Genomic DNA, 20155 nt, shown 5'->3' with positions numbered 1-20155 from the left:
CTCCAATCTACCCTCTCTACCATTGACAGTTCTTAAAAAGAAAACAACTGCTTCCCCCCACCCCGCCACCCCCAAATTTAATAACCTCCCATGGCTCTCCATGCCTTAGGATAAACTCCTCAAAGCAAAAGGTCTCTCTTGATTTGGCCCCTGCCTACCTGTCCAGCCTCCCCTCCTCCTGCTTCTGCTTTCCCACTTTGCCTTCCACCATTCTATCATTTCCTCTCTCATCAACCACTTAGCTTTTGTACAGATGTGTTAAAATACTCCAAGAAGCTTTCCCAGACCATCCCTCACCCACCCTCTGAAGTCCATGATAGCATCCTACCTATACTCTACCATAGCACTAATATATCACAGAGAACCATCTCGACCTAAATGAAGGGTGTGTGTGTGTGTGTAAGCAAACATGATCTCAAAACATCTGTGTAAGAAATAAGAATAAAATACTTGATTACATCCATTCTGGATACCAGCTGCTGTCTGTTAATTGCCCTCTGCAGGCTGAGACAATGTTGGGCAGAGGTTCATGCCAGCTCCTCCTTCCTTCCCATTCTGCTGCTACTACAATGGGAAGGAGACCAAAAGTTACAGCCAGGTTGTCCCCACCCCAACCTATACAGGCTCCTCTAATAAAGCACATATTTATTGAGCACCTACTACATGCCAGACATCGCACTAAGCACTGAAGTTGTAGAGATGAAAATTCAGACATGGTTCCTGGAATTATACAGTTGCATTATTACCGGAGAGAGAAAAGCAATAAAGGGAACGTGCTGGAGATGAGGCTCGGTAATATGCATTTATTCATTTCATATCGAGTGCCTGTATTATGTTTAGTCCTAAGTACTAGAGATAAAAGATGAGCAAGCCAGAGTCCCTGCGGACAGAAGGGACAAGTGCCGTGGATGACAAAGGAAAACATCCAAGGTTGAGGAGCTGGGGGATGTGGGACAGAGAGAGGATGCAGGGGACCTGAGACAATTCCAAGTATAGGAAACAAAAAGTCCTAACCTGTGGAAGGGAGGGGAACTCCTTTACAAAGACCTATATTAACCGTCACCTAAAATGGTTAAGAACTTCCTTGGCTTCTTAGTTTCACATCTTCTAAATGATCTAGATTATATATTTCTTTTGATATGTTGCAAAACCAAATTATAAGAATTTGATGAAAGCACACTATATAATTCAGGTGTATAAAAACAACTTACATGCCAGAGAATATGGCAAGACTGGAAGTTTATGATGAGGACATGGGACTGCTTCATCTCTGAAACCCAGCCAACTACAGTGGCTAGCACATTATCAATAAACAGATTGATCACAAACAGAAAGGAGTATTGCAGTAAGGAGCCACAATATTAGATTAACAATGTGAGTATTTTAACATGAGCTCATAATTGTTAAGTAACTAGTATTACTGAAATACCACAGGTGTTTGTTAGCAGCATGCACTTAGAACTGACTGTACAGATTTACTTTTTCCCTCCTAAAAAGATCATGAATAAAGCTGGAAAGTAGCTGCACAAAACCAAACAAGCAGCAGGTAATCAGGTCACTAAGAGGAAAGAGAACAAAATGAAATTTCCCCCTATTATTTTTAAACTTTTTCAAAAGTTTAATATGTAATCTTACTATACATTTTATCAAGTAACTTTTTCATCAGAATTAGAGTAGAAGATATTTTATTAAGTGCTGGAAATTCAGAGTATAAACACATCACAAAAAAAGAGTCACTGGCTGACAAGAAATGTATTTACATAACATAACCATATTTAATTCGAAGCTCACTACCATGAATCTAATAATTCTACAGGCATACATAAACTATTAACATAAGGAGTTCCCTAGTGGTTCAGTGGTTAAGACTCCACCTTCCAATGCAGGGGGCATGGGTTCGATCCCTGGTCAGAGAATTAAGGTCCCACATGCTGCAAGGTGTGGCCAAAAAAAAAAAAAAAACCACATTTAAACTATTAACATATTAGGGTTCATATTTTCCAAAACAGTAGTTATATTATGAAATGAAGCTCTGTCTTTTGTTCAGTGTATAAAAACTGCAATCACTACTAATGGGATTAAGAGAAACTGTCACATTATCACTGCTGAGCATAACACATGATAAGAAGAACATAAAACACTAATAAAATGAGTTTCTAATGAAATGACTTCCTTTTTTTGAATCATTTATAGCCTAATAAAAAACCTGTACTAAACACAAAATCAGTTTATATTAGAATGCCAACCTGTATTTGAGGTAACTTTGAGTAACTTCAGCATTCAGAGAATTGCTAAATGTGTTCAGATTTCTGAAGTTCATATTTATCTTTAATTTCCAAAGCAAAGGGTAGCAGTGCCTTCTTTGGTCATGGAAAAACCAACCAACCAACAAAACAAAACTACTTCACTTCTAGCAAAGGTACTGGGTACTTTTATGTTTTGCTCACTGCTGTAACCCTAACTCCCCAGGACCGTAAGGGAATGAAAAAGGCTGTTAAATGAATATAGGAATGGCAGAAAAGACAAGTGGAAATTAGAACTGCTATTTTACTGAATGTTCATTTCCATCCAAGTAATGAAGCCAGAAGAAAATGTGTTTTGGCTATCGAACTACAGTCAAAAGTACAGCCCCAAATCACAGCATTAGTATATGCTGTAACAGGACTTCAACTCCATTATCTAAAATTATGCAGATAATTTCAGTGTGGACCTCATCAAATCTCTGTGTTGTTATACTAATCTCTAAAATTACTAACATTTCCCAAGAGCCAGATATGAGTTACCAAATCAAATTTGGTTTTTAGTATCTGGGCTTTACATAACCCACTGATCAAGAAGTGATCCAAAACTCAAATATATGCTGAGAATCAGACTAAGAAGGCAACACAGTTATCAATGAGTTCGCACTCTGAAACAACGTTTTTGAACCCTGGCACTACTAACACTTGTTGAGGAGGGCTGTCATGAGCATTCAAGATGTTTAGCAGCATCCTGGCCTCTACGCGCTAGATGCCAGTAGTACCACCTGCCAGCAATAATAAAGGATGTCTCTAGACATTGCCAAATGTTCCCTGGAGGGCAAAATCGCCCTAGGGTTGAGAACTACTGCCCTAAAAGGATGTTCACCAAAATGGAAATGCTTACTATAGTCTGTTCTCTTTTGCTTTGTCTTTTAGTTCTCTGTAGATTCTATAATGAACATATAAAAATGTTAATATGTCTCTTCAAAAGAAAAAATATAATTCATTAATTATAAATCAAGAAAATGCTCATATTTATTCGGCTTCTACCCTATTTTTCAATGACTAATACACACAGATGTTTTCCTGAATATGCCATATTTCTGAGTATTCAAAAGGTTAAACAAAAAAACCTGCAACAGCTCAGAACAGATACAGATTTTAATCTGTATAAGAATCTCTCCAGGGCTTCCCTGGTGGCGCAGTGGTTGAGAGTCCACCTGCCGGTGCAGGGGACGTGGGTTCGTGCCCCGGTCCGGGAAGGTCCCGCATGCCGCAGAGCGGCTAGGCCCCTGAGCCATGGCCGCTGAGTCTGCGCGTCCAGAGCCTGTGCTCCGCAACGGGAGAGGCCACAACAGTGAGAGGCCCACGTACCGCAAAAAAAAAAAAAAAAAAAAGAATCTCTCTAAAATTTCAAACAAAAAATACTTTAAACATGCTTCAAGTAAAATAATATAATTTACTGAGGACTTACAATGTGATGTTCCAAGTGCTTTACAAGTATTATCTCATTTAATCTTCAGAAAACTCCTGCAAAATGGATACTGGTATCTCCATTTTATAGATGAGGAAACTGAAAGACAGACAGGTCAGGTGGCCTGTCCAAGGTCCCACATAAAGTAAGGGGTAGAGCCAGGAGTCAAATCCAGGCAGTCTTGCTTCATGACCTGCACCCTTTGCCACATGCTACACTGTCACTGACCACTGAACCACTTTTCTGTCATGTCTGTATTAATTCAGAAAGGCAACCATTACTGCTTCAGAAAACATCCCTACAATTAACAAAGCCAGCATCTTCAACTTGTAAAGAGGCTGTGATAGATAGAATAATGACCCCCCACCAAATACCCACATCCTAATCCCTAGAACCCGTGAACATGTTACCTGATGTGGCAAAAGGGACTTTGCAGATGTGATTAAGTCAAGGATCTTACAATGGAGAGATTATCCTGGATTATCCAGGTGGGCCCAGTATAATCATTAGGATACTTACAAGAGAAAAAGGGTTGCAGAAGAGGCAGAGAGAGATCTGAAGATGCTCTGCGCTGGCCCTGAATATAAGAGGAAGGGGACCGTAAGCCAGGGAACGCAGGCACCTACAGAAGGTGGAAAAGGCAGGGAACAGATTCTCCTCGAGAACCTCCAGAAGGAATGCAGCTCTGCTCATACCTAGATCTTAGCCCAGAGAGACCCATGCTGGCCTTATAACATCCAGAACTATTAAGATAATAAATATGTATTGTTTAAAATTTTGCTGTGTTTAAGCCACTAAGTTTGACATCATTTGTTAGAGAGGCAAAAGGAAACTAATACAGAGTCTTCTCTGACAGCATTTCTAAACACTCCCTTGTCTTCATTAGTTCTAGTAACATCCCTATAGAACCTAGGACAGGAAGGAGGAGAATTCCCTTAGCTTCCTTAACCTAAGATGTGGGGAACGTGAAACTGAAAGAGCACTTTTTTTTTTTTTTTGCGGTACACGGGCCTCTCACTGTTGTGGCCTCTCCTGTTGTGGACACGCAGGCTCAGCAGCCGTGGCTCACGGGCCCAGCCACTCCGCGGCATGTGGGATCCTCCCAGACCGAGGCACGAACCCGCGTCCCCTGCATCGGCAGGCGGACTCCCAACCACTGCGCCACCAGGGAAGCCCCAGAAAGAGCACTTTTAAAGGTCTTACCCTATGACAACATGGATAGTCCTATCTATGGCTACACATATGCTCATGTGGCCTTCGACCTGTCCCTGGACAGCCAGGAAAGCCACCAGCCTGCAGCTGCTCAGAGGACGCCGCTGTCACCGTTTACGCTGCAGAAGAGAAGGACGTGATTTCTTCCCACGTTGTCGGCAGTCACCCCTGCTTTCTATGCTCTGGAGTTAACTTTCATTCTAGTTGGAGATGCGATACAAACAGCGATGCGGCAGCAAAGCCAACACCACGCGCGACTCAGTAACGTTATGGGTCCTTTTATTACTAAAATACTTACTGTATCTTTCCATTTCTGACAACTAAAATCTCTGGGCCACACTGGATTCTGTGGCTGATTTTCACAAAAATATGTGGTGGGTGTGGAGAAAACTCGCAGTAGTAAAGACAGCACTACGGCTAAGAACCATTTTTTAAAGTCTGTTAATTTAAACATATAATAGCCACAGTTAATAAAGAAAAGCCCCTTGCAGCCATCCCAAAGAACTCCATTGAGTCAACATTTTTTATAATGAATAACCTCTAACTGGAAGTTTATTTTGTAAAGGTGAATAATGTATAAGTTCCCTAAATAAAAGGGCTGATTCATATCTCAAAACATTAACTATTTAAGACTTATGTATAGGAATACATGAGTAAAAATAAAACCCTTTCCACACTTATCATGTTGGCATTTAAAGATCAGAAATTAAATGACCTAATTTACTGCATGAGAACATTTGACCTCTTACTACTCACAGATAACTCAAACCACTATCAGTTAAATACCGCTTTTATCAGGTAAAGTGCCTATGTCTGCTACACAGTGATGTCCATTCATAGATGATAAGTCAAAACAACACACTGGAAAACTAGGATTTGGCAGTTCTCTCTGTTCTGACCAATGGCATACAAATAAATGACTTCGAGTAAATCCCTTAATCTCTAAAAGGTTACAAAATGAGGCTGAATACTCAAAAACCGATGATGGCAATATTTTCTCACTTGTTTTTCCATTTTGTCAACTCTATGATTTTTTAAATAAATTTATTTATTTATTTTTGGCTGCGTTGGGTCTTTGTTGCTGCGCGCAGGCTTTCTCTAGTTGTGGCGAGCGGGGGGCTACTCTGCAGTGCGCAGGCTTCTCATTGCGGTGGCTTCTCTTGTTGCAGAACATGGGCTCGGTAGTTGTGGCACGTGGCACGTGAGCTCAGCAGTTGTGGATCGCGAACTCTAGAGCGCAGGCTCAGTAGTTGTGGCGCATGGGCTTAGTTGCTCCACGGCATGTGGGATCTTCCCGGACCAGGGCTCGAACCCGTGTCCCCTGCATTGGCAGGTGGATTCTTAACCACTGTGCCACCAGAGAGGCCCCAACTCTATGATGTTTTATGTGGAGAGGATTTATTTAGTACATATGTACATGCCTGGACAAAAGTTTGTCTATTTTTAAAGTAAGAGTTCCCACAGAAATGTTTCCATACAGACTCATTCTAAACTAATCGCCGTAAACTACCCATATCAACACCACCAAGATAATCAAAAGTTGGGCCTCACCTTGCCTATTCTCAGACTCTAAGTGGTTTGTTATTCCAGATATATATCTAATTTCTCACAAAGTCCTTTTTTTGTTTTGTTTGTGACACGGTTCATTACTGAACACCAACTAGGTACCAGGCCCTAGATCCTGGGATATCAAAGGAAATATGATTCTGATCTCATAGAGTTTAAAGAAACATGAAGGGCCTCCCTGGTGGCGCAGTGGTTGAGAGTCCGCCTGCCGATGCAGGGGATACGGGTTCGTGCCCCGGTCTGGGAGGATCCCATATGCCGCGGAGCGGCTGGGCCCGTGAGCCATGGCCGCTGGGCCTGCGCATCCGGAGCCTGTGCTCCGCAACGGGAGAGGCCACAACAGTGAGAGGCCCGCATACCGCAAAAAGAAAAAAAAAAAAAAAAAAAAAAAAAGAAACATGAAAATTTCAGAAAATGATAAGCTACTATAAAACAGGGTAATAGGACACAGTGACTGGGGGTCTGGATTGTTATAAAAAGGACTAATGGAATCCAAACCAGGAACTAATCATATAGAAAGATTAGAGGAAGACACGTGAAGAGGTGATCATCAGACATATCTTTTATTTCAAGTTCTCTTTCTTTCAGAGGCTTCTGAGGTTATAGTAAAAAGATTTAAATAATAGTCAAGTATTCCGAGTAATATAAAAAGTTTAAGATTTCCATATTATTTAACCATAACTACTCTAAAATACTACTGAAATGAAATCATTTTGTTGGTCAGCAGTACATAGTCTGTTAATAATTGCATTAAGAGTTTTAAAAAACACTTTTATATTTCAAAAAATTTTTAATTTAAAAAATATTTAAAATTTGTATATTTTAAAATAATAATCAAATAACTATTACTAAGTTGTTTCCTGTGAATGGATTTATTCATTTTCTAAGACAGTAAGCATTTGGAAAAATGAGATTTTAAAGTCCCAATCCCACAAAACACACAACAAAAGTAATCACAAGAGCAAAGAATGTGAAAATGTCCACTTCTACTTAATTCTTTCCCTTCACTAATAATATCTAAATCTGTGCTAATCACACGTGGCTACTGAATTGTAAACAAATTAAAATTAAATTAAAAATTCAGTTCTCAAGTACACTAGCCACATTTCAAGTGTTCAAAATCCACACATGGTGGGTGGCTACCATACAGGACAGCACAGACACAGGGTATTTCCATCACTGCAGAAAATTCTATTGGTCAGTGCTGATGTAAATCCTTTCTCAAATTTGACCCAAACAAAAACATCCTAAAAAAGCTTATAAAAATAAGGTTAATTGTAAACTTTTTAAAGAAATTGGTGAATAGTACCATATAACTAGACAGAAATCACATATGAGGAAATTTAGCAGACACACATGCAAGAATAAAATAAGAGTAAGATAAATCGGGGACAAGGAAAAATGCACTCTGACATTGGTCTTGCAGTCATGAGTCTTGAGTTTTAGCTGTGAGTCTACCTCTCTGAAGAGATCGACGTATTTGGGCTTCTGTTTATAGCCCATAATAGAGGTTAAACCAGGTGATCCGATCACCTGAAATGACCGCAAACAATGGGAAAATGAGCTGTGATTCCTCCTAGTCACCAGTACATAAATGTAGGGGTTGGATTTGCATTCTGACAAGAACATATGCGATTTTAAAAATTAACTTTAATGTCTTACCTACCCTATTAACATTATTTAAAGATGTTCGTTATTTGCAATAGCAAACAATCATATGAAATTCACAACCAACACCTATTTACATAAATAAGATTTTAGGGGGTAAAGCATGACCACCATATTTCTTTCTACAAAATTCTCTAAGTAATCAAGGTGTATTAGAGAAGTAGCACCTTTTCTTATCATTTTTGTTTTTAATTTTCCTTAGTTTATACCACTAGTAATAGAGTAATACTATTTTTAAAACATAACGGTACTACTCCATAATCTGTTTAACTCTAGTATCATCACCCCAAATATATTCTGAAATTTTCACTTAATAATTTTCCACTAAAATTGTGTTAAGAGAAAGATGATGGTCAAGGACATGAAAATATCCTGTATAAGGGAGTGACCTATGTGAAATGAAACACAATTAAACACCAAAAATCCCCTGTCACTAAATACAGTCACACAATTTTCACTTGACTATGATTCTATTAAGTTACACAACATTTTAGGTTGCTTTGTAGTTCTTTTTTTTCCTGACTAAACCACATTACTTATTGAACTGCCTTGTACCAATACAAAACTTACTAATAAAACACGCAATTTCCCTTATCTATTTGGTTTAACCTCCAAGTCTTCTCTTTGTTCTTGACCACACCTGGCAACAACAGACATGGTATTATGACTGGAAGAAAATTCACATTAAATTATTTTCCAATCCCCTACATCAAGGGACTGGCTCACAGTGAAATTTATGACAAAATAAGTAACGTATATCAGTCATATTGTTCCATTCACTATGAAATCTAGTAAACTAACAAGTTCATCCACATATTTTCTTTCCTCTTTCCCTAACAAATTTTTAAATTACAGAAAACAGGTTTGAGATTGTTCAAATTTTACTTTCTTTTACCATATCAAGGCAAGGTATCACAGAAATGATAATGTAGTTTTTAAAGTACTAAGCAATTAATTTATCATAATATCTAAAATGATAATTTACTAAGTTTATTTTTTCTATAAAGACCAGGGGTTTTTCTTCTCTTTTCTTTTTTTTTTTTGGTTCATCAGGTTTATCACTTTAGTATTTTATGTTCAATTATATTCAACGTTTCATTTTTAAAATAAACAATAAAAGAACATAAGGAACTTCATACCATATATTCAAATTTTACATTATCACCTATTTGCTTAATCAGAACATGAAGTGTTGGTGAAGCTATAGCCATCATGCTTTTGTAATAACAACAGTGGAAGTAAATTTGGACTGGAAAGTTAACTTCATGTTCCTACTTGTAACAGCATGAATTCTCTTTACCAACTGAGAAACACCCATATAACCCATGCAAAGATTCTGCTCAAGCACTAACATTCAACTTTTAACTTCTACAAAAGTGAGTTTAGGCCAACTGAGTTCACATCTTCATTGATGAAACATTCGACCAAAGACTAGCTCATTTTGCATATGCTATTATTCTTATATTTTTAAAAAGTCATTTATTATCAGCTATATGCCTGGTCCAGTTCTAGGCACACTCTAGCACTTCTAGTTTAGATCCCTATAATTGCAAAAAGTAGTCATTTTCATCTCCGATTCAGAGGTAAGAACACTGAGCCCCAGTGGTAGAGGTATGGCGGGAATAAGAACTCAGGTCTCCCTGACACTTGCCCTACACTCCACAGCCCATCAAGTTAAAAAAAAAAAAAAAAAAAAAAGTTTTGTTAAATGGCTTAAAGCAAACAGAACAACTTTCAGGGTGAAGGTCAGTTAGAGCAAAGCAAACCTCTCAATAAAAAGCAAGCCATACATTTTATACAATAAGTTTGCTATAGTTAACTATATAGGTATAGCATACTTTCCATAGACATTTCCTAAAATAAGGTGTTTCTGAATAAAATTTGAATGAAAAGAAAGGTATTTTAAACCACATACAACGCTTTCTCAATAAAGGCATCGTGACTGAATGGAAAGATGATTTTATAATTCAAAAAATCTACCGCATACTTTGTTTTATAAGCTTAAACTTTATGTCATGTTTTCTTAACACAGGAATATGAGCATCTTGTTTTCATAGATGACTTTTAAAATCTCACTCCATAAATTGATGTAAAGTATATATCATCAATTACAACTCAATAAGGCTGGAAATAAAATTTTTCAAAATAAGTGATAGGAATTATAAAGAAAAAAATGTATCACACAAGCTGCTGCATTCTTGTATACCTGTACTACACTTTAAAAACCACAAATAAATGCAGTTTTTAAAAACAAAGCCTTTCTGATATTGCTAGGAGTTTAAATTGGTTCAAATCTTGCTGGAAATGTTCTAAAATCGACTGTGGTGATGGTGCACAATTCTATGAATATACTAAAAACCACTGCATTGTACATTTTAAATGGGTAACTTGTATGGTATGTGAATTATTTCTCAACAAAACTGTTATTAAAAAAACCTTTCTGGGGCTTCCCTGGTGGCGCAGTGGTTGAGAGTCTGCCTGCCGATGCAGGGGATATGGGTTCGTGCCCCGGTCTGGGAAGATCCCACATGCCGCGGAGTGGCTGGGCCCATGAGCCATGGCTGCTGAGCCTGCGTGTCCGGGAGAGGCCACGGCAGTGAGAGGACCTCGTATCGCAAAAAAAAAAAAAAACCTTTCTGGAAAAACTATTGGAAATATGTGTCAAAAACTTCTGTATTGTTCAGACCTGTTAAGTAATTCTACTTTTAGGAATTTATTGTAATCAAATCATTACAGTCATACAATTTTTAAATATGTAAGAATGTTCATCAAATTTTATCTAAAAATTGCAAACTGCCTAAAACACCATCAACAGAATAATGGTAAATAGATATGGCACAACCATACAATGAAATTATATATCAGTTTAAAAATCACACTCTCAAAACAATTTATTTCACAATAAAGCAGGTTATAAAATAATATTATATACTATTCCAATTTGTAAAAAAAAAAAAAATACAGGTATGCATAAGAAAAACACTGGAAAGATACAGAACAAAATGTTAACTGTAGTTGTTTCCAGTTGGTAGGATTTCAGGTGATTTTAACCTTCTTTATATCTCACTGGTTTTCAATTTCTCTACAATAAACAACCCTTTCATAACTTAAACATAATAAATGTTATTTTAAAACTACCAGCCACTTTGGAAAGTACAAATTTTCCATTAAAAATTAAAAACTAATAGGTCTGGGGGTAGTGGTGGTGGTGGGGTGAATTGGGAGATTGGGAATGACATGTATACACTAATATGTATGAAAGAGATAACTAAAAAGATTCTATAAAAAAAAAAAACCTAACAGGGCTATCAGCATTTCTTAGGGGTACTGTGTGTGTGGACCTATATGCATATGGATGTAATACCTTAATTAAGACCTTAACCTCAACACCCTTATTCTATGACACAATAAAATAAATTCTAATGATCAAGGCTAAATTGTACAGGAGAAAACAACACAGGAAGCATGAGATGACCAAAAGTATATTAACCCTACTTCATATACAAAGCCAAATTACCTACTTTAGGTTTAAAAAACTATTATATTAAATTATGTGTGTTTCCACATGTAGGAAAACTCAACATATACAGTCATTTCAAGATTTAAAATAATTATTTCTCATCCTTGCAGGAGAAAAAAATAGCAAGGGATGTATTTAACCTTCACCCAGAATAAAAAAGAACAACATTCTATTGGAATTTTAGGTGAAGCATAGCATGAAGTTTCTCACCACAATCAAATATGAAATACCATATTGCAATGTATTTGGATCCGGCAGAGATCAAGAAAAACACAGACAGCTTAAAGTAACAAAATTATAATAGCCAAATAAAGGCTTTAGTTTATGTATGCAGATGTGTTATAAAAATGTCCTTCTTAAAGTCCACATTGCAGAGTTTTATGCAAATAGTCTGTATTCATCAGGTAGTCAGAGGGGGAAAAAAAATTCAACTTTGGGACTTCCCTGGTGGCGGTTAAGAATCTGCCTGCCAATGCAGGGGACACGGGTTCGAGCCCTGGTCTGGGAAGATCCCACATGCCACGGAGCAACTAAGCCCGTGCGTCACAACTACTGAGCCTGCGCTCTAGAGCCTGCGAGCCACAACTACTGAGGCCGTGCGCCACAACTACTGAAGCCCGTGCGCCTAGAGCCCGTGCTCCGCAACAAGAGAAGCCACCGCAATTGAGAGGCCCGTGCACCGCAACGAAGAGTAGCCCCCGCTCGCCACAGCAAGAGAAAGCCCGCGCGCAGCAATGAAGACCCAACGCAGCCAAAAATGAACAAATAAATAAATAATAAAATTAAAAAAAAATACTCACAAAAATTCAACTGTTTTCTGCTATCAAAATCCTCCAAAGTCAACATTTAACCTTTCCATACATATAAAAAAATATGTCTAGAAAGTGAGGGAGGCACACTAAAGTAGGTTTCTCCAGTTAAAAAAGAAATCTGGTTCACCCAGCCAAGATGCAGACAAGGTAAGCATCAAGAGGCACCAAGGATGGAAGAGCCAACACGGATTGTCACTGTTCAGGTTAATACTTTTTCTAATGGTTACATTAATGTGAAAGCAAGAGAGTCAAACTAGTTTTTGTAAATAAGATACTTAAGTTAGGATATCACTGATACAGGCAAACCTGACATTTCCTAAGCAAAAGCCATGGTTAGAGTCTGCACGTAAATCTAAAACCAGTAGGCACTGAATCCTACCAAAAGCTGCATCAGAGATGAACTCTGAAGAAACAGCTTTATGCAACATGGCATGATTCTTGTAGGATTCAGCATTATTTTTTGTTTCACATTCAGTAGTGAAGCACCAAGATTTCAAATGACTAAATGACTACACTAAATGTTAGGAAACTTTTTTTAATTGTCTAGATAACCCTTTTGATAACAACAAATAAAAACTGGTGATTCAGTTTTTACCTGTGCTGACTCCTCATGGTTATTAATTTTTCAGCTTTCTTTTCAGCACAGTGTTATCCCTCAAGTCCAACTACCACCAAGACAATACCACTTAAACCAATGAGACTGTCTCTGCAGCTTTTCTTACAGGGCATATTACCTGGGTGGTGACTACATGATGTTTGTTTTCTAATTATTTGTTTGTACTGTACATTTAGGTTTTATGCTTTTATCTTTATATGTCATGTTTTACAAAAGTCTTTAAAATGCACTTTAAAAGTCTTTGCTTGTTTGTTTTTTATGTACAGCTTTCCTAAGACTCCACAGCTAAGAGATGTGAGTAACACAAGACTCACTAGACACAATACCATCTTGGCTACAGCCAAAATGCCAGTAGGCAAGCCTCCACATGAGACTTCCTAATCTTTTGAATCTCAAATCAATTTGATGAACTAAATTTTATTTTACCCACAAAATCCCAGGAAGCCACACATTTCCTAAATTTAAAATACCTACTTATTTAAATTGAGTTAAATAATTCTTGTGCTTTCCAACTTCACACACACACACACACACACAGAGAAGTTATTGTGCTGGAGTTCTATCAAGCATCTCAGAAGATATCACGTAAAACAAAGTATTATTAGATAATAATATTCATATATGTATATGGTTAAAATGGAAGCCAGATGAATATAAATTTTAAAAATTTTCCTATTCACTCTCTCCTCAATATAGTTGTAAATCTAGATGAAAGAGGGAACATAGTAGAAAAAAGAGTTCTCATTGTAGATCAGTCAATGATAACACAGATTCACATCTAAAATTTAAGAATAAGCCAAGAATCATTTATCAAAGAGCTTTTCAAATGCAAAATTTTATCAATAAGCAGATGTACTTTAGAAGTAACAAAACACATCCATCTAGTAAAAACTGAACATTGTCTAAATCACAAAATTTTAAATATGCCTTTTTCCTTCTTTTCATGCCACCCTGTACTAGCACAACATAATACAGAAGTGTTTAAAAGTATTTAGTAAGGTCAACAATAAAAACAAAACGAGAAACCTCTTTTAAAAATGTGTTAGGTAGTCGCAGCATAATCAGTTTCTTAAATTTATCTTTATTTATATTTATTAAAAGATTAGCCTGCAGAAATAAAGCTCACCATTCATTTAAAAACTCAAATGCTGGACATTAACACATGAATAAATCATCTTAGTTGCTCTTTCAAAAAATAATAGACTCCTATTTTTTTTTTAGTAAAACTAAAAACAGCAATACACCAAAATAGATTTTATGGATAGATACCAAATTCTAAACCTTTTTAAAGCTTTAATGATTTTAATTTTTTAAGTGTCTAAAACAGACTTTTTGTTTTCAAGGAATTCAATGAATAAGTATCCATGGTTACGAATTTTCCCCTTGATAGTAAAAAATAATTAAAAATAATCAGTGATGCCTAAGATTTTTTTAAAACTTGTTTTCAATTAGGTATTCTTTCCAAGTTCTTTGCCAGGACCATGATAGACCTCTTATTTTTTTATTTCATTGATAATTTTATTAAAACAGGAAAAATTCTGCCAAAACCACTTCATTACCCAAAATACAAACTTCAAGATACCTGGACAAGACTCATTTATGCATGTAAAAATATTTTGTATAAATGCTATATGTACAACATCGTGAACAAAGTATGGAAAAAGAGAAGCAAGAGCCTTTACCTCACCGCAACTTAATCCCCTTGTGCTCATTATACTAACCATGCCTAACCTTGAGTATTCCCTCTCACCTTGAGCTTTCACAGAATGCACAAATACTTCCACAATAATGAAGTAATGTGGTGTGGTATAAAGAGTCAAGTGACAGGTTTTTCACCAAAGCCTTGGACTTAACTTCTCTGGTCTCAGTGATTTCTCTTGTAAAATAAAGTAGTTGGACTATATCTCTTCTATTTAAATAGGCTGTTAGGGACTTAATTCAGGACCTGCTATATTACTTGTAGTAGCAAAAACTTGTTAACAACTTAATATTAATCAATATTTCAAACAATGGAATACTATACGACCTTAAAAAAAAAGAAAGCTGTAGGTCCATATGTGCTTGTTTGAAAGGATGTCCCAGGTAGCCTACTAAAACAAAATAGCAAAATGCAAACAGTGCGATAGAATTTGTATGTATTTTAAGACAGATGTACATATGTATGTACAGAAATTTTCTAGGAGGACACCCAAGAAACTTCAAAATGGTTGTTCGTGGAGAACAGAGTGTTAACTTTTCTTTAAACCACTTAGTCTTTTATAATATTTCAAAAAAATTTAAATAATGGACGTGTATTATTTTTATGAATCTTTACAAGAAAATAAAAGTAAAGGTCTGCTGATCAGGTTTTATAGTTAGAAAAGACCTGGGTTCGTATACTGGCTTTGCTGTTTACCATCTGTGTGTTATTAAGGTGTTTAACCTCAATCTCTCCATCTGTAAAAAAGCAGTTAACAGTACTAACCCTCCCACAACTGTTGGGAGGATGAAAGGAAATCATCCATATAAGACATTTAGCACAGCACATTGTTAGAGGACAACAGCTATTGGTAGCCATTACTAGGCTTATTATAAATATTATTATAAATTCCAGAAATGGAGTGTCTTTTAGACAACTGACTAAAGACATTGACAATTCATTCAAGGATGACCAATCTCAAAGGCAACCAATTTCCTTTACCCCAAACTCATTCAATCTGATCAGTATAAGAAAGGGCATATCTATTAATTTAAAGTTAAAAAAAAAAAAAAGCTATCACAGGTAGTAGGTGAGCTGATGAGGGACATGGTAATCAGAGCACAGCCTGGGTTTTAATTAAGTGTCAACTAACTAGAGTAGCCTTCTTCATTACATGTGGATACCTAGCCAGGAGCCAGAATACTCATGACAGCTGGGCAGGCGACCTTTATCTTTACAAAATGCTGAATATCTAGGAATAAACCTTTTTTTTTTTTTTTAAGTAATTCAAGCTTCCAAGAGTCTTTTCTTATTTTAATATACAACACTTTCTCATTTTCCTAAAAATTTATGGCACTGATGGTTCATTCACAAATTAATTACAAATAACACGTCAATCAAGTGAGAGATATAAAAATGAAATCTCCATAAAAATAAATTCCAAAAAATCATACTGAATGGATTTTTTGAGTGGAACTTTTTCTCATAAGATTTTTAAAAATTCAGGCTGAATATTATCAAATCAAAATAAGTTGTAAATCTGACCTCTATACTAAAAGTATAGAGTATCTCCCAAAGTAACATTCTAACAATATTCAATTTAATTTTTTCAACAGACCAAGAACACATCCTAAAATTCTATATAACAACTTGAAAGGATGAGGAATTATTATAGATTAAATCAATATGTAGCACAACTGGTTTGAGTCCATCATATTACAGTTTTAACAGGCCTTCCTGGTATTAGAGAACAGTTTCAACACCAATATGACGGATTAAAGTTTGGATTCTCCCAATTACAATGATAAAACAAAAACAAAAGGTCACACACATTTAATCCTTTTCAATATGAAAATAAAATAGGCTCCACTTAGTTCAGCTACTGTAAGTTTGTTAGTATTTAAAGCTTTAGAATAGTAACTATTTCAAATCACATAAGTAGATACACTTGAACACATTTGAGAGTTACTGTAGCTTTCCTGAGAGTGACCTGAAGTTCCCACCAAAAAATCCTGGCACCTGAATGACGCTCTGAGCTCTGCATGCCTGCTTCATAGATCATTGCACTGTGCTGAACTGACATCTGGAGAGTGTACTGGGCAATTGTATGAAAGCAAAGAGAAAGGATGGAAGAGAGTTTATTTTAAAAAAGAAAACACTTCTTAACACACCCATCACCTATAAGCAAGAGCCATCAGAAACACCATTTTAAAATACACACATTTCTAATTTTCCAACACGCAAACTACAGCAAGCAGATAAGGTACCACAGCAGACCTTCCTACCCCTCCTCTCCCCTCACACAGTGCTTTGCCGAGAGCACAAGCCCAAGTGAAATAACCGAGGCAATTTCCTTGTTTACTTAAAGAATTGCAGAAAACATGTTGACTGCTTCTGAGGCTTCTGAAACAAATGAATTTTCAATATTTAAAAGCCTTTTCATGATCATGTTTGAAATAAGAGTAGTAAGGATTCCTTCAGCTAGTCAAAAATATAGTTTTAACTTTATTAAAGGGGTTAAATTTTACACCGCAGTTCATTAGCATGCCTTGTTCGCAGCCAGAAGGAAAAGGGAAAGGGGGGGCAGCAAAACACACAAAATGGAAAACATTACTACCTCCTTTGGTGGTTATGAATAATTTTAAATGACCCCAAGATGTATGGGAAGAGTTCATGAATAGAAAGAAAGGGGGTTAACAATCTGAACTGGCCCCTTCCAGATTCATACTGATGTCGGAGAGAAGAAGGAATTTATTTACACTGCAGTGCCTGGCAGCAAACATGGCTGCCCCTGCCCCCTTTAAATCTGAATAGTCTTCACTCCCTCACCAAAACCATCAAATTATGGCCATGTCTCTCTCTGTCTTGCTACCATGACACGAACACACCTCCTCCTCCCTCAAAGCACCTCAAAGCAGTAAAACCCACACCTCCCCATTTCACAACACCATAACCACTAGCTTCTCCATTATCTAGCCTTGAAAGAAAAGGCACAGAATACACACAAATATGGGAACAAAAGGCTTTCCCTTCCTAACACTTTAACAACCCCCTTCTCCTTCTTTTCCTCCCACTCTGTGACGCTTGGTCCATAGTTCTCATCCTTCTCAACATTCAGTTAATTTCCTTCCCGAGCCCAATCCTGGGTCTCCCAGTTCCTGAGTCTATTTCCTATCTTCCTATTGCATCCTGTCTCAGGCATTTCTCATCCCTTTTTCCTAATCCACCTTTTCCTCCACTTCCATTCCCTCGTGTCTCCCTTGAGGCCCCATCTCTCCACCTAATTCTTTCTCCTTCCCCCAGACTCTCCTAGTTCCCATACTCCACCCCCAAACCTGCCTACTTCTCTGTCCGCCCAGGTCTCTAATCTCCAAACCTAACTCTTCTCCTCTCCCCCTGCCCCTCCCCCGTTCCATCTTTATCCCCGCCCCCATCCCACCTCTACTCCCAATTCCCAGCTTAGCGCCACTCCATCCCTCATCCCAATCCTACCTCTCCTGCCCCACCTCCCAATCCCCTCCACATCCCCCGCCTTGCTCCATCCTTCTAGACTCCCCTCGAACCCTTTCAGGCCACCCGCTAGTCCTCCCATACCTGCTAAGGTCTCTCTCCCTAGCCGGGTCCCATCCCTAGGTCGCCCCCTCCTCGCCGTCCCCACCTCAGCGCTTCCTTCCAGCGCGCGCGCACACAAACACACACACACACACGCATTCACTTTACCTTCACTTTGTTCCATTCTAACCCCCCGGCCGTGTCAGTACGATCACAGGAGACACACGGAGGCCCGGAGTAGGGCTGGGGTGCAGGCAGCCGCCGGGGCCGCGGGGGGAGGAGGCGGAACCAAGCTAGGCCGCATGAAATCCCCGGGCTAGATTTCCCCCGCGCCGGACGCCTCTGCCATGGCGGCCGGCACCGAGGAGGGCCACGGCCAGGCCGGGCCGGGCGCGCAGCAAAAGGAGGAAGACTGCGGGCGGTGGGGTGGGCAGCGGAGCAGGAGGGATGGGGGTCGCCGCGCAGCTGCAGCTGCCAGAGACCAGCCCGTGGCTGGCGGCCGGGCCGGGGCAGCAGGGTCGTCGTCGGGGCTCGACTTGGCCTCGCACGCCTCTCCGCGGCGACCAGTGGACAGTCTCCCTCCGCCTCCGCCTCCGTCTTGGTCGCCGCCGCCGCCCGCTCCCGCCGCCCGCTCCCGCCGCCACAGGCACCGCCACCGCCACAGCCGCCGCCGCCGCCGCCGCCGCGCACAAAGCCCCCCCCACCCCGACTCTCGGGACGCCGCCGCCGCCAAATCCTCAGCCGCTCATTGGCCGCTGGCCGCGGCGCCTGCCGGGAAATGCAGTCCGGGGCTCCGGGCGCAGTGGGCTAAAGGAGGAAGAGGCCAGTCGGCGGGCGGAAAGGAGGGACTGGGGGAGAGCCCGAAACGCCAGCGCCCGGCGGGGTCTCGACTAGAAGTGAGACCGCAGGCGATAAAGGCAGAGAGACAGAAAGGCACGACGCGGAGGAGAGTGAAAAACAAAACAAAACTAGAAGGCAGGATAGAGATTGGGCCTGGGAGGCGAAAGTGTGCTCGTGCGTGTTCTTTGATGCTTCTAACAGCACATGTCAATCACCAGATGGGACTCCTCGGGGTGACACTGCGATGCCCTCCCTAGACCTTAGAAATCCCCTACAAACGGGCGCTCGGTTAAGATGAGCGGGAAAGAGGACAGCGATTTCTGTGCCACCCTGGTTGTCTCCCGCCCGACAGCTGTCACAGAGGAGCTCCCTGTCCCACCGGGCTCTGCGTGTGGCAGCGATTTCACACCGGAGCCTTGGGGGACAGTCTCGGATGGCAGGCTCCTCGGACGCCTCCGTGACAGGCCCCGGGCCCCACACGCCTGCTTCCTTCTCGCCCCGCGGGCCCGGGGGCTTGTGGGTAACGGGGGGAAGGAAGGTAGAGCCGCCCGCACCCCAACCCAGAGGGACCGGCGGGCTCCCCGCCCGTCACGTGCCGGGCCCTGCACTGCTCGCGGCCAGACCTGCGCTTTGAGGGATGAGGGCGTTTGTCCCAGACAGAGCTCACGTACGCAAGAATGAGAGGAAGAAGCGGGAGTCAAGATTCTCTGTAACCCTATATCCCTCCCCATCCTAGGAAATTTATGTGAAACAATAGAAGGTACCAGGTGCGTGACACAGTAAACTCGTCTTGCAGGAGTGGGCCGATTTGGTGATATTTCCTGGGGCCTGGTGATAATGACTTAGAACGTCGTAGCACAGACATGAAAGTACAAAGGAAACACAGGCAGCGACCAGATGAAGAAACCAATACTCCGTTCTGAGAATAATAAAGTCATATCACCACTAGACCTTAGACTCTCCAACGACGCTACGGT

General features: G+C 39.6%; 1 protein-coding gene across 5 annotated transcripts in view; it reads right to left on the bottom strand.

Moving 5' to 3' along the window:
• NSD3 (nuclear receptor binding SET domain protein 3) overlaps positions 1-18981 on the bottom strand; it is a 109076-nt gene extending 90095 nt beyond the window's left edge. For 2 of the 5 annotated variants that reach the window (XM_081220793.1, XM_081220794.1), the window contains exon 1: positions 18507-18981. The gene's annotated coding sequence lies outside the window, so the exon portion shown is untranslated. The remainder of the gene's footprint in view (positions 1-18506) is intronic. The other 3 variants (XM_081220795.1, XM_081220796.1, XM_081220797.1) reach the window with 3 other exon arrangements.
• Positions 18982-20155: the final 1174 nt, after the last annotated feature.

This window comes from Mesoplodon bidens (assembly GCF_964165515.1).
Source record: "Mesoplodon bidens genome assembly, chromosome: 20".
Classification (NCBI taxonomy): Eukaryota; Metazoa; Chordata; class Mammalia; order Artiodactyla; family Ziphiidae; genus Mesoplodon; species Mesoplodon bidens.
The sequence above is the reverse complement of the archived record's forward strand: the minus strand, read 5'-3'. Positions and strand labels throughout refer to the sequence as shown.